General features: G+C 46.4%; 1 long non-coding RNA gene across 1 annotated transcript in view; it reads left to right on the top strand.

The window, feature by feature from the left end:
* Positions 1-14188, top strand: part of LOC111541227 — a 26715-nt gene extending 12527 nt beyond the window's left edge. The window contains exons 2-3 of the long non-coding RNA XR_002731224.1: positions 12613-12734; positions 13934-14188. This is a non-coding gene — a long non-coding RNA (uncharacterized LOC111541227). The remainder of the gene's footprint in view (positions 1-12612; positions 12735-13933) is intronic.
* The last annotated feature ends 365 nt before the right edge of the window (positions 14189-14553 follow it).

Below are 14553 nucleotides of genomic sequence, written 5' to 3'. Positions count from 1 at the left end.
TTTATTTATTTATTTATTTATTTATTTATTTATTTATTTATTTATTTTTAAACGAAGTCTCACTCTGTCACCAGGCTGGAGTGCAGTGACACAATCTCGGCTCACTGCAACCTCCACCTCCCGGGTTCAAGCAATTCTCCTGCCTCAGCCTCCCAAGTAGCTGGGACTACAGGCGTATTCCACCATGCGCAGCTAATTCTTGTATTTTTAGTAGAGATGGGGTTTCACCATGTGATTTCTCCGTCTCTTGACCTCCTGATCTGCCCACCTCGGCCTCACAAACTGCTGGGATTACAGGTGTGAGCCACGATTAGGGCTCTTTAGTTGAGGAGGAGGGGGAAATTGTGTGTTGGTTGGGTAACTAGCAATCCCTACCACATGTTACTACAATTAAATTTTCACTCCTTCCATCACTGCTATACAACCAGTACACCTTTTGTTTATGAGGGTGTCCTAAAAAGTCACTTCTCTCCCCGGAGTACTTTGGGATAATTTGAGGTGCATTCTCCTAGTTCTGAACCAGTATAAGGCCCTCCCTGCTTGGGGACCAGTGGAAGTGATGGTCACTGGCTCCACGGGAATGTCCAGGAGAATGCATTCACTGGGGCCACCCTGTTACATGAACCACCAGGAGGGACAGGTGTTTTCACGAGAAGGGAAAATACAATGATTGTATTAATCCGTTTTCATGCTGCTGCTAAAGACATACCCGAGACCGGGCAATTTACAAAAGAAAGAGGTTTAATGGACTCACTGTTCCACGTGGCTGGGGAGGCCTCACAATCATAGTGGAAGGTGAAAGGCACCTCTTACATGGAGGCAGACAAGAGATGTGACCTTGTGCAGGGTAAATCCTCTTTATAAAAGCATCAGATCTCGTGAGACTTATTCAGTATCACGAGAACGGCGTGGGAAAGACCCACCCCCATGATTTAATTACCACCCACTGGGTCCCTCCCATGACACATGAGAACTGTGGAAGCTACAATTCAAGATGAGATTTAGGTAAGGACACAGCCAAACCATATCAATGATCCTTCAACAAGCAAAGGAGATAAACCCAAAAGCCAGATGCCACTATCTTTCACCAGAGGTGAAAGTAACAATGTACTCAATGTCACCAAGAGAAGCAAATGTATCAAGAGACTTTAAAAAGTGCCCAGGTTAATCCCAGAGGGAATAGGGACTGTCATACAAAATGGCGCTACATACTAAAAGAATGATGTCAGGAGTGCCAGTAAAGGCAAAGCGCTTATGTGTGAGTTTGGGAGCGGAGCCTGCAGAGGGATGAGGTTCAGTTGGGTAGGAGGAGTGGGGACTGAGCTGTTGGATTTCTGCTCCAGAACAAAGAAAAGGGGACTCTCACAGTGGCTCGGTGAAAAGTGCTAGGGTTTTGGAGTGTGATGGAGCTGAGTTCACACCCCAGCTTTATGAGTGATGACCATAAAGTCACTTCATTCCGCTGGGGCCTCAGCTTTCTCATCCACACTCTGCTTTCTAGCATGGAGCTGTGGGGAGAATTGAAGGATAGATTAAAGATTCAGCAAGGCAGTTATTAATCATTAATAGTTACTGCCATGGCTGGGTGTGGTGGCTCATGCCTATAATCCCAGCCCTTTGGGAGGTTGAGACTGGAGGATCGCTTGAGCCCAGGAGTTCTAGCTCAGCCTGGGCAATACAGCAAGACCTCATCTACACATAATAAAAAAAAAAAGTTAACCAGGCATGGTGGTGCACATCTGTAATCCCAGCTACTCAGGAGGCTGAGGTGAGAGGATTGCTTGAGCCCAGGAGGCTGAGGCTGCTGTGAGCCATGATCATGCCACTGCACTCCAGCCTGGGCAACAGAGCAAGATCCTGCCTCAATTTTTTTAAAAATAGTTACTATCATATCATTTAGTATGAAAGTTCTCAGCCAGTCCTTCCCTACGTGTTCACGTCTGGTTACCAGACCCTTCTCCCACTTGGACGGAGGATTACAGAAAAGAGGAGGGCAAACACCTTCTTGGGAGATGCCGAGCTACAGCCCCCCAGGGAGAAAGGGTAGAAAACCACACGTAAGGGATTTTCCACGCTTCTTAGGGTTGACCCTCCTAACCGTCTGTTAGGTAGAGCCAGACAGCGTGACAGGCCCGGGGGCCCACAAGAGGCCACCGCACATCAAGATATGGAAAGTTTCCCTTTTTCATGCCCTAACATGCTGGATCTAAAGGAGTTTTGTCCCCAAGGGGCTGTTCATTAAGGAATCACTTTCCTTACACTCAGGACTCCCAGGATGTCAACCTATAATTTAGTATTGTCCCAGTGACCACTGGATGTGCAGCCCTGGACACGTCTCAGTCTCTGGAAATTGCCCTCCCTTTCCCCTCAGGGTGTTCTGAGACACCCATAAAAGCTCTGCTCTGGATGTTTGAAGTACCAGAAAGTGCTCAGGTTGACAAAACAAATGTGTCTGAGTAAGCACCTTAGTTCTTACTCATTAAATTCTTGGATAAGACCAAAAACAAAACAAAACAAAACAAAGAAAACAAACAAAAAAAATCTGCCATTAATCGAACACCTACTATGTTCCTATACTTTATATACATTCTCTCATCTCACCCTTACAACCATGCCATGGGTGTGGGAAGCAGCTATTATCATCCCCATTTTGATGTAGATGAGATTCAGAGAGGTTATGAGGCTTGCCCAAGGTCACAGAGTCAGCAAATAGCAGATTTAGGATCCAAATATAGTGCTGTCTGACACCAAATCTATAGTCTTAAAAAGTTGGGTGTGGGCCAGTGGATGTGGCTCATACCTGCAATCCTAGCACTTTGAGATGCCATGGCAGGAGGACTGCTTGAGGCCAGGAGTTCGAGGCTACAGTGAGCTATGATTACACCAATGCCTTGCACTGTCCACCTTAGGCAATAGAGCGAGACCCTGTATCAAAAAAAAAAAAAAAAAAAAAAAGTCAGGTCCTTTGGCAGAAGGTCTTTCAAAAGCTCAAAAGTGCAGCTTGGATGGGAGGGTGTCCTCTGGTGTGGGTCTTCCACAAGTCCCCAGAAGCCTTCATCCTACAAAAGACCCAATCATGTGCAAAGACAGCTGCTGGCACACAGCATCCCCTGGTTGAGATGCAGATTTCCCCCTTTGCTTCTCAGCCACAGTAAAAGCAAAGTTTGTTTTCATTGCCCCGCTTCCCCATGTTGGAAGAAAGCAGAGCCTGGGCCCCGAATTCCATTCTAAGTCAGGGACGGGAGGGCTGTTAAATCTAATTAAGATGATTTTTGCATTTTGAAAGAAGTATTACACACACACACTCACCCCTCCCCCTAGGCAGAACCTTTGCATCATTTCCAGAATTGAGCTCGATATCAGCCTGGTGCCACACTCACATCTGCCCACAACCATGAATCCATCTACAGACAGGTGGGCAGTCAGCATGTCATTTCAGAGGCTGCTCATTCAGATTTGGTCCGTTGAGACCAACACAATGCCTCACGCCTATAATCCCAGCATTTTGGGAGGCTGAGGCAGGAGGATCCCTTGAGCCCAGGAGTTCAAGGCTAGCCTGGGCAACATAGCAAGACTCTGTCTTTACAATAAACAATTTTTTAAAAAATTACCCTGGCATGGTGGCACATGCCTGTAGTCCCAGCTACTCAGGAGGCTGAGGCAGGAGGATTACTTGAGCCTGGGAGGTCAAAGTTTTGGTGAGCTATGATGGTGACACTTCACTCCAGCCTGAGTGACAGACAGAGTGAGACCCTGTCTCAAAATAAAATAAAATATAAACAAAATATTTGGTTAGTTTGTTGCCTGGGTCTGTCTTCTCCCTCCCCTTTGGAAACTTTTTTTTTTCTTTTTTTTTTTTTTTGAGACAGAGTCTCACTCTTGTCTCCCAGCCTGGAGTGCAATGGCACAGTCTCAGTTCACTGCAACCTCTGCCTCCTGGGTTCAAGCAATTTTCCTGCCTCTGCCTCCCAAGTAGCTGGGGTTACAGGCACCCGCCACCATGCCTGGCTAATTTTTGTATTTTTAGTAAAGACAGGGTTTCACCATGTTAGCCAGACTGGTCTCGAACTCCTGACCTCAGGTAATCGGCCTTCCTCAGGCTCCCAATGTGCTGGGATTACAGGCACAAGCCACTGCGCCCAGCTGGAACCTTTTTGGATTTCCATTGCTCCCTGACTCCCCCATGCTCCATAAAGGAAGGCAATTGTGACCTGTGAGTAACTAAGATTCAAGTCTTGGGAATGGAATAAGAGGGATGGGACGCCACTCAAAATGGGCTGTATCTTCCCACTCTGGCCTGAGCAGTCATTGGCCAATTGAGGAAGTCAGTGCTCTAAGACTGTCCTTCTCAAAGTGTGATCTGTGCACCAGCATCATCCACATCACCTGGAAACTCAGAAACCCAGGGCCTTAGACTCCACCTTAAGACATGCACATTCATGTCTGTGAAACTCTGCTCCAAAATCTGAAGACCTAGAGCCCTCCCCCATACCCCACCCTAAATCCAGACAGCTTAGCTTTCAGGAATGAGTACCTTGACAAATGAATAAATAGTTCTTCCAGAAGGAAAATTGGAGAAATATTACATGCCAGGTTCCTCCCGAGTGCACAAAATACATTAGCATATTCATGGCCCTGATAAGTCCTGCATTAAAGCAACATATTTACTTGTGTTTCACTGAATGCTTCCCAAACTTATTTGGCCACAAAATCTTCTTTTCCTAGAACACCCAATTGTAGGATATATTTTGGGAAGCACTGCCTTTACTTGTAAGAGAGGAAACCACAATTCTTTACCTCATCTTTAGGATTGGGCAGCTGTGCAAAATATGAGGTTGCATTTTAATAACCAGTTCCAAGACCTCAGGATGTACAAATCAGAAACCTATTTTAAAGGTGACAGGTAAGTTTACACCAATTACCTTTAACTAGAGTCACACCCTCTTATTTCCAGGATTTCAGCCTCGATTCCCACGGTCCCTCAAACTCAACATGCCTAGCCGAATTTTATTACAGAATGTGGCTCTCTGATAACATCGCCATTTTTTCCCTAGGTTCTTCTCTCCCCTACCTATTAATCCCCTACTCACCCCTCCCAGCCCCCACCCCACCACGTCCCTGCACTGCCTTGGCCTCTCCATCTAATCAATTGCCAAGTTCATTAGATCTTATCTCCGTTATGTCTTTCAACACTTCCCACCCTGTTCCTTCTCCCTATGACTAACCCAGCCTCTTGCCCCCAGGCACCCTCCTGCCTTTATTTCTCTATAATTCATCCTACTCCCTGCAAATAGAAAGATTTCTCAATGCACATATGTGCTTCTGTCACTCATGGGCTCCAGTCCAGGTACTTGCTTAATTCTAATTCTAATAATACTATTCCCATTTTGAAGATCCAGAAACTGAGGCACAGAGAGGCTACGTGACTTGCCCAAGGTCACCTATATCATGAGTGGTGGCAGGAGGATTTGAGGTTGGAAATACGGTGCCAGAAGCTGAACGCTTGGTCCCTGCATAAATGCATTCTGCACCATGGCCTTCTAATAGTCCTGCTCATACCTGCTGCCTCTGCCGTGCAATATGGCACTGTGGTGGAATAGGGCAACATTCTCCATCTCTAGCTATCAACACTGTCATGAAATTACTGCCCAAACGCATCAAGTGAGGCACCTGAGATGCAAAATTTCAGAAGGCACTCTGCACTCTCTCCCCAGGATGCTTTTGGGGGAGGGCATCCTCATGTGCCCTCAGGTGGCCAAGCGCCTTCAGGTGGTGCTTTCATGGAGGACATCCTTATATTTTGCACTTTAGGCACCTCGCTTGCCTCACCCTAGTCCTGGCTCCACTCTGCACACATCATCTCATTTACTCCTCAGAAGAAGCCTGTGTTGTAGGCTGGTATCATGATTATCATCAGCAGCATTTTACAGATGGGAAAACTGGCAGGGAGAGAGGGAAAGTGATTTGATTTGTCTAAGTTGAGGTCCAGACTTAAACCCTAGGCCGTCCAACTTTAAAGCTATACTCTAACCCACAGGGCTCTGTGGGTTTCGTTTATGGCCCAAGAATAGCATAAATGAAGTCTGTGCTTGGCAGAGTGCTGGGGCATCCGTAAGAGGTGCGATGGATGGGGCGCAGGGGCAAGAGCACACTGGGAGGGAGGAAGAGCGCATGGGGAGGTGGCATTTGAGATGAGACGAGAAGCAGCTAGGATTTCAACAGGTGGCACTTCGGGGGAGGGCATGCTAGGAGGAGGGAACGGGAAGTACACGGTCCAGGGGCTAGGAAAGGGCAGGGGCTGTTCCAGGACAGTGTGGAGCTGGGTTTGGCTGGGGCACAGAGCACGTACACAGAAGCCAGTGTGGAGAGGCACTGGCTGGGGACAGGCCAACACCGGAGCACCCCTGGTGTGGTGGGACAGCTTCATCCAGCTATGTCCCAGGACAGGGAGACTTCTCTTGGGGCCAGAGTGGGCTTCGGACCCCCACTGGGTCCAGCACCTGCTCACATCTGTGGAACCCAGACGGGAGCAAACCTTTGTCTTTTCTCATTGGAGCTGAGTGCTTTGCCCCTGCATAAAGGAATTCTGCGCCATGGCCTGCTAGGAGTCCTGACAGCATGGGAATGGGCCAAGGGCTCTCAGCTTGCCTGCGGCCTCGCTCTATTGTATCTTGGCCCGACTCAGCATGAAATAAGTAGGACCCAGAAAGCTCTCATGGGCCAGGAGCACAGGCGAAGTCCCAGGGTGCACAGAGGAGGCAGAGTCACAGGGGCTGGTGTCTGGGCTCTTGCGGAGGTGAGAGCAAGGAGGCAGATATCAAAAGAGGGCTTGGCCACATGCACTGGGGGAGAGGACATGGTCCATCTTCTCCCTTCCCTCTGCATGTAAAAACACATCTTGATTGCCACCATGCTAAAAAGCCTGGAAACTTCTTCTAAGGAAAACTGGATTGCCCTGGTATTAGGGACATGGGCTCTTTCTCAATTACTGATGTCCAGGTTGCCCTCTCTGCAAATCCCACCTGGGGAAAACATTAATCCCTTAATGCTGTGGGCCCCACCTTTTTGACAGCAGGGACCAGTTTTGTGGAAGATAATTTTTCTAGAGACTGGGGTGGGGGGATGGTTTCAGGAAGATTCGAGTGCATTACCTTTATCGTGTACTTTATTTCTATTATGATTACATTGTAATATGTAATGAAATAATTATACAACTCACCATAATGTAGAATCAGCGGGAGCCCTGAGCTTGTTTTCCTGCAACTAGCTAGTCCCATCTGGGTGTGATGGGAGACAGTGACAGATCATCAGGCATTAGATTATCGTAAGGAGCAAGATAATCTAGATCCCTAGCATGCACAGTTCACAATAGGTTTCACGCTCCTACGAGAATCTAATGCCTGCTGATCTGACAGGAGGCAGAGCGCAGGCGGTAATGTGAGTGATCAGGAGCAGCTGTAAATACAGATGAAGCTTTGCTCTCTCACCCACCGCTCACTCCTGCTGTGTGGCCCAGTTCCTAACAGGCCACGATCGTGTGGTCAGGAGGTTGGAGACCCATGCCTGAATGGGCTCCACAGCCACCCAGCTCTCTTCCCGCTGGCTCCCATTGTACACTTGGTGTGGCCTCCCAGCATGTCTGTCTGGGTTCTCTTCTAAGACATGTGTTCTCAGCTGAGAGAAGCATGTCAGGGATAGGGTGGAAGCTGCCAAGTCCACAGCTCAGCCCCACATAGCTTCACTCCCACTCCACATCTCTGTCCACATGGGGTGCTTTCTTGGTCCCCAGGAGAGCTCCCCACTGGAATCACAGCAGAGCAGGCCTATGGGTGCCCACAGCTGTAGCCTCCCTGCATGGCATCAAGGAGGTGGTTGGTAAATACTGGTTCAATGGAGTCATGAATGTTTCTAATGGGGCCTCTGCCAAGTCTCCGTGCACCTGACACTTGGTTACTTGGCAAAGACCTCGCGGGCAACTGTTACCTGCCATCTACAGTCACCAAGTCTTCTCAATAACTCCTCAAACGAGCACTTCTTTATTGTAATAAAATATATATAACAGAAAATGTGCCATTATAACCATTATCTCTCATTCAAGTCTATCATTCAGTGATATCTACATTCACATTCACGATGTCATACAGCCATCACCACTACCTGAGTTCCAGAATATTTTCATCACCCCTAAAGGAAATCCCATACCCCATTCCCCACTCCCCTAACTCCCACCCTCAGCCTAGGCAACTGTTCATCTGCTTTTTGTCTCTATGGACTTGCCTATTCTGGACATTTTGTAGAAACGGAATCGCACAATATGTAACATTTTGTGCCTATTCTCTTTCACTTAGCCGAATATTTTCAAGATTCTTCTGTGTTGTAGCACAATCAGGACTCCATTCCTTTTTAGGCTAAATAATATTTCATTGTATGAATATACCACAAATCATTGATTCATTCATTATCGGACATTTTTATTGTGTCTAGCTTTTGGCTATATAAACAGCACTGGTATGGACGTTTATGTACATGTTTTTGTTTGCACATCTATTTTCAATTCTCTTTGGATATATCCAGGAGTGTAATTGCTGGATCATATGGTAATTCTATGTTTAACTTACTGAGGAACCAGCAAGTCCTATTACCATTTCGTTCTGAGATGCATACACCTTTATCATAAGACATCTAGAAAATGCATACACGCATAAGAACATTAAAATCACAAATAGTCCTGGTACTCGAAGATAAACATTGTCAACTGTTCTGAATGTTTCCCACTAGAATTGTTTAGAATGCCTAAATATATACATATTACTGTATAATTAAAAGTTTATACAGAAGTGGGACTGTATAAATGCCATTTAATGCCACACTTTAATGCCGCCTTCGCAACGACAAGCCTGATTAAAACCGAACCTCAGTAGTTCCTGCTACTTCCCAGTATGATTTTACTCCCTGGCATTTGCCATCCTCCATCTCGTCTATATCGTGCTTACCATAAACAGGATTGCTGACTGTTTTGTGCAATGCCTGGCACACAGAGATGCAATAAGTATTTGTCAAGTGAATTAATATTTTTAAATGAATGAAAAGGCAACCCATTCAAAATTTAAACCGAATTTCAAATGCATTTGCCAATGTGTAGCAGAAATGGTTGTGCATTATTTCCTGTTGGTGATCATCCGCACTGGAATCTCCACGGCCCTCGTTCTTTCTCAAAATGCTTTATCCGAGGCATAAATGTGGTCCCTGGGAATCCTGTTGGCTAGAATCAGGTCATCACCAATCCTTGAGCTTTCTGAGTTTGATTTTGCAAGGAGGCCCCCTCATTTACATCCGAGGCTCCCAGAAGGGCAGGGGGCTGGGGGTGGAAAAAATCATCCTGAAAAATCTCCAACAGCCAGAGCCCATTTGGTCCTAATTTCAGAACGGGTTTCTTCCGAACTCCAACCAAAGCCAAGATCCCCAAAGGGAGACCATGTCTCTGCCTCCACCTTCCTGTCCATGTCAGAGCAATTCTCCCAGCCACCTTGTCACAAGCCCGCTGTGCTGCTGATATTAGTTACAGATGATGGCAATTAGAGGCCGAATCTCTCTGGCTCCTGGTAGAATATTGAGACAGAGCTACAGCTATTTTAAGATTTTAAGCAGATTTATACTTAGTGCTTCAAAGAAGGCCAGCCAGCAAGGAAAATATGGTAACTGTTGCTTTAAATTATAGCTATCATTACTTCAAAAGGATATTCAATCAGAAACCACTGAAGACTAAAACTATTTACATCTCCTGACACTTAAAAGCAAGCAAGCAGTTTTAGCCTGTCAGCCTTGGACATGTTGGCTACAAAGAGAGAGGTACCTCTCCGGCCTGCAAAGAAAAACATTTTCAAGGGAGCAGGAACTGAGAAGGTACCTTGGGAGTCCTCCTGCTCGGAACTTGCCTGCCATCTCTCTCCCACAGCCTGTAAAGGAAGAGTTTGGGATCTGGGGTGTGTGACTTTGCCCAGGTCTGCAGACAGCAGTCTCCAAACCCCTGGAAAAGCTGGCTCTTTAAGCCAGGATGACTGCCCCTTTCTGCCTGGCCTCTGGCTTTCAGGTCCCTGCCCTGGGGAAATCCTGTCTCATCCCATTAATACAATTCCCAGGACAGGGCTGCCTCCTTCTTCTTCCTGGATTCCACTGCCTGGACTGGACAGCAGGGCTGGGTGATATATCGATCAGAATCAGAGCCAGTGGAGCCCTTTGTTAACAGAGAGTGGTCCAAAGCATGGGCTTTGAGGATAGATTTCTCCAGGTTAGAGTTCAGGCTCTTGAATTTACTAGCTGTGTGACCTTGGACAAGCCACTTAACTTCTCTGAGACTCAGTTTCCTTGTAAGTAAAACTAGGATGATTCAAATCTCCCTTTCATATGATTTTTGAGAAACTTCAGTGAGATGATATGCAAAAAACACTTTATTAGTTAGAGTAATGCCAGATGCTGTAACAAATAGTCCCAACAATTTCAGTGGCTGAACACAATAAACCTTTTTCCCTCACCTGACAATTCAAGGAGGGTGTTTCTAGTCAGCAGGCAGCTTTTCTCCCTGTGATTATTTGGGTGGTTTGGAATCCCTCCATTCCATATTTGTCATCTCCTGGGGTTCAAACGTCCTCTGCTTCTAGTCTCAGGAAGGAGAAAGAGGCAGTGGGCTGGGTCCTCTGAATGCAGAGATGAATAACATTTCACAGGTTACCCCAACTCAGTAGATCTGTTAAGGAAAACCTCTTTTGATCTGTGTGTGTCTATACCCTCCCACCCACCAGAACTTTGCATTTGGAGTTAGACGCCCTCCTACTGGCTGCCATAGCCTTGTGCTTACCCGCATCAGCCATGGCCCCTAGAATGTAATTTTATGGGCAGAGTCTGGACTTCCGTTTTTCACAGAACAGAGGAACTCAGCACCTGGCACACAAGAGAGGTTCAATAAATATTGGCTGGAAGAATTAAACAGTAAAATCCAGGACCCTGCCGCATTCCCCAACAGGGCAGGTACAGATTAGTGAATGTTCCTAAATGGGTGATTAGAAAATGTTATACTTGGCAATCTGGAGAAAGAATATTGTAGGCATTCCCTATACCAGAGGAAAACTATGGCCTGTGGACCAAACTCAGTCCACTGCCTGTTTTTGCAAATGTTTAATGTTTTGTTATGTGTGTGTGCATTTTCTAAATGTCTTATGATAAAGGTGTATGCATCTTGGAACAAAGTGGTAATCAGACTTGGTGGTTCCTCAGTAAGTTAAACATAGAATTACCATATGATTACTAAAAAGTCAGGAAACAACAGGTGCTGGAGAGGCTGTGGAGAAATAGGAACACTGTTACACTGTTGGTGGGACTGTAAACTAGTTCAACCATTGTGGAAGACAGTGTGACGATTCCTCAAGGATCTAGAACTAGAAATAAAATTTGACCCAGCCATCCCATTACTGGGTATATACCCAAAGGATTATAAATCATGCTGCTATAAAGACACATGCACATGTATGTTTATTGCAGCACTATTCACAATAGCAAAGACTTGGAACCAACCCAAATGTCCATCAATGATAGACTGGATTAAGAAAATGTGGCATATCCACACCATGGAATACTATGCAGCCATAAAAAAAGGATGAGTTCATGTCCTTTGTAGGGACATGGATGAAGCTGGAAACCATCATTCTGAGCAAACTATCGCAAGGACAGAAAAACCAAACACCGCATGTTCTCACTCATAGGTGGGAATTGAACAATGAGAACACTTGGATGCAGGGTGGGGAACATCACACACCAGGGCCCGTGGTGGGGTGGGGGGACGGGGGAGGGATAGCACTAAGAGAAATATCTAACGTAAATGACGAGTTAACGGGTGCAGCGCACCAACATGGCACATGTATACATATGCAACAAACTTGCACATTGTGCACATGTACCCTAGAAATTAAAGTATAATAAAAAAAAGAAAAAAGAAAATGGACTACTACAAAGAAATAACTAAAACAATCCCTTTCCCCCCCCAAAAAAGAATTACCATAAGATCTAGAAATTCCCCTCCTGGATATATACCCAAAAGAATTGGAAATATATGTGCAAACAAAAACGTGTACACAAATGTCCATAGCAGCACTGTTCAGCACTGTTCATAGTAGCCAAAAGCCAGAAAACGTTGCTGTTTTGCGCCTGTACACAAGGGGCCTGGGAAATGGAGACCCTGGCTGGGTTACTGCCTCCCAGGGTGAACTCTACACTACAGCAGAAAAAGCTCAACTTTTTGGTGGACAGGTAACTGCTCTCTGCCTCAAGCACTTAGGGCAGTGTTACTCATTAATATTAATATTTTAACTGTAATTGTTTTCTAATTCAACCTTCCAATTGTACAAATGAGATCCAGGGAGATGAGTGCAAGATTACGGCTAGTCAGTGACAGCACTAGAATTGGAACAGAACCCTCTTGGCCTCTGACCCACCCTGGGAGCCAGGAGAAGGAAGAAGTTCCGACTCAGGGCTATTTGCTTCAGATAGGCAGGGACTTTGGAAAGTTCATTCCCCAAGTCTTAGGAAGCCAACATTTCACGGCTGCTGATAATTTTGTAGGATGGAAGAAGGTCACCTTTGCTCTTCTCCTGGGTTCTGGAACCTTCCTAACCTGCTCTGCTCACCTGGAGCCCCAGCCCACTGTCACCCCTGCCCTCATCTCCAGACTCTTCTTCCAGCAAGTAAGAGTCACAGCAGGTACCACGCTGGGCGGAGGCCCATGGTCTCCAGGTGGGAGGAGGTGACTGCCTGTCCCTGCTTGGAAGCTGTTAAAAAGAACACCTTCTTCTTGCCTTGACCCCATGGCCCACTCTGCCTCCAGCCTGGGGTGGGTAAGGCATGTCCCTTGTTGTCTTGGGCTCACCTCAGCTCCTCCCTTGCCATACAGGCCTTGGGTGGCCTGAGCAGGTACACACAGGCTGTGCAGCCTGAGAGACAGCAAGGTGGGGCAGGTGGTGGCATGGGAGTAAGGTGGATGCTGTGTGTTACCTGGGCAAGTCACTTCCCTCTCTCGGCTTCCACTTCTCCAGTGCCACCTGTTCTGCCTGGCTTGTGGGGCTGTAGAGAGTGGGGTAAAAATCTGCAGGCACGACAATGTCTTGCACAGTGGATGCTTGTTGATTTTTCAACCTCTCCTACTAAATTCCATCTTCTTTTCGTAACAGTAATTGGATTTGTGTGCGGGAATTACCTAACACTCCCCCACTGTGTGTAGTCTTGAAGTACTGTCAATCAGGTTTCCACATTCCTTCCCTGCCCAATGGGTGTGTACATGACTCCAGATCAACCAATCAGAATCTTCCCTGGGACTTTGACTCTTGAGTGAAGTCACAGAGGATGGGAGAAAAAGAGAGAACGGCTGGAGTTGTTTCTTCCCAGCAGGGCAGCCTGATCCCACCCACTTGTACACATACACGGGTACACACACTCTCATACATGCACATGGATACTCACACTCACACTGTCACACACACATTCACAGACACACTGGCACACACTCACTCACACAGATACACACTCACTTGCTCACACACACAGTCACACACATATTGTCCTCACACACCATCACACTCACACATTCACACACTCACATGCTCGATAACACAAGCACACACTCTCACACACTCACACAATCACACATGCTCACAAGCTCACTCACATGCTCACATACACACTGTCACACACACTCTCACACACACATACTCGCACACACACTCTCACATACACACACTATCACACACTCGCACATACACACATTTACACTGACATCTGAGTCCTACAGTACTTGCAAATCCTCCCTAAGGATTTGCTTGTTTCTTCAACAAGGCCATTAGCCCCTTAAGGGATGACCTCTTATAATTCTGGATTTTTCTTTCCCCAGCTAGGCTTGCAAAGCAGGGATGGAGGGATGGAGCGCCAGCTTCTGTGTCAAGCAGAGCAGGCTGCACTCCCAGCGCCCCGGTGCCTCTGGCTCTTGAGGCTTGTTCCTCATCTCTAGCTCCACAGAGTTGTCCTGAGGCTCACAATGGGAATACATCAATAAATTACCTATTGCATTAAAATGAGTTGTTATTATTATCACAATTGTTATAGACACTTAAACCTGAAGGCAAATAAATGATTTTTAGCTGCAAAATGGATCCTATTCTTTTCGGGGGGATGGCTGGCATCAAGGAAGGTTTTGCTCCGAGAACTAGCTTTTAGGTCCTGAACTCAGATCCCCCTGATGATTTCTCAGCACCCACCATATGCCAGGAGTCACTCTGGGTGCTTTTAAATAAATTTTCTGGAAGCCAGAAGGTCTAAACAATAATAATTTCCTTTCAGTTCCTATTTTTTCTCAAGAACTAGGAGTGTAGCCGAGTGAACCCCTTTTCTAGAAGGGTGTGGTTATCAACTATTTTTCTGGTGGAACTCCTTCATTCTCATGAGGGCATATCCTCAGACTTTTAGGGTGGGCTTGTAAAGTGAAGGAAGCCTTGAATTCTGGCTGCTAAGCCA

The sequence above is a fragment of the Piliocolobus tephrosceles genome, chromosome 17 (genome assembly GCF_002776525.5).
Source record: "Piliocolobus tephrosceles isolate RC106 chromosome 17, ASM277652v3, whole genome shotgun sequence".
In the NCBI taxonomy this organism is placed as follows: Eukaryota; Metazoa; Chordata; class Mammalia; order Primates; family Cercopithecidae; genus Piliocolobus; species Piliocolobus tephrosceles.
Note: the sequence above shows the minus strand (reverse complement) of the source record. Positions and strands in the feature narration are given on the sequence as shown.